Genomic DNA, 1,038 nt, shown 5'->3' with positions numbered 1-1,038 from the left:
CTTCCAGCTTTATTAATGTGACAGTGTTTAGGTTGTCAGGGAACAAGAAACATATTTGAACATGATGGACTACAGATCAGGACTGATCCTTTTAATGATTTGCTTTATGGGTGAGAAAAAGTTGAAGGAATATTTTATAGATTTTTGTGCAACTTTCCTCTAAAATCAGCTCAACTTTCTGACTGTGTCACTCACAGGTGTTGATGGTCAGACTCTGACTGAATCCGAATCAGTGGTTAAAAGACCAGGAGAATCCCACAAGCTGACATGTACAGCTTCAGGATTCACATCCAGCAGCTAAGGCATGCACTGGATCAGACAGACTCCTGGAAAAGGACTGGAGTGGCTTGTTTATATCAGTGGTAATGGTGGCACCACACACTACTCTCAAGTCAGTTCGAGGCTGGTTCACCATCTCCAGAGACAACAGTAAACAACAGCTGTATCTGCAGATGAACAGCCTGAAGACTGAAGATTCAGCTGTTTATTACTGCGCTCGATAGACACAGTGACTGAAGTTGGTTGAGCAGCTGTACAAAAACCTCCAGCAGCAATAAACATTAATCTGTGAGATCTCACGTCTTATTGCATCAATTGATACGTCTTCAGATCTATCATTACTTATATTTTATAGTTTGAATTTTTAGCCCTTCCATAAAATTTTCCATACCAGAAAGGAAAATATAGAAACATTTGTGAAAGCAATGAAACTAGATTAAAGCAGCTGGTTTTTATCTTTTTGCTCTTGATGCTGAAAAATTTCAACAAACATTTTGTGTTTCAGAAAACTTCAGTAGGTGCTCCAAAACAATTGTTGACAAAAACTGATTTAATATCAAAGATGGGGGAAATCAAAAAGTCAATTAAAAGAAAACTGTAACCATAGTAATCTTATTAAATTTACTGTTTTAATTTATTTGGTAAACTTTTTCTTTAAAACATTGCAATATCTTTATATTTTATTAAAAAGATAATAGTTATTCAGCAAGCCTTATTTTTACAGCAGAGCTAAAGAGGAGCTATAAGTGAAGCAAGTTA

General features: G+C 35.7%; 1 pseudogene; it reads left to right on the top strand.

The window, feature by feature from the left end:
* Window positions 1–7: 7 nt before the first annotated feature.
* LOC108166073 (Ig heavy chain V region 6.96-like) lies at window positions 8–543 on the top strand (annotated as a pseudogene).
* The last annotated feature ends 495 nt before the right edge of the window (window positions 544–1,038 follow it).

Source organism: Poecilia reticulata, unplaced genomic scaffold, assembly GCF_000633615.1.
Source record: "Poecilia reticulata strain Guanapo unplaced genomic scaffold, Guppy_female_1.0+MT scaffold_1099, whole genome shotgun sequence".
NCBI lineage: Eukaryota > Metazoa > Chordata > Actinopteri > Cyprinodontiformes > Poeciliidae > Poecilia > Poecilia reticulata.
This window is presented reverse-complemented; position numbering and strand designations above follow the sequence as displayed.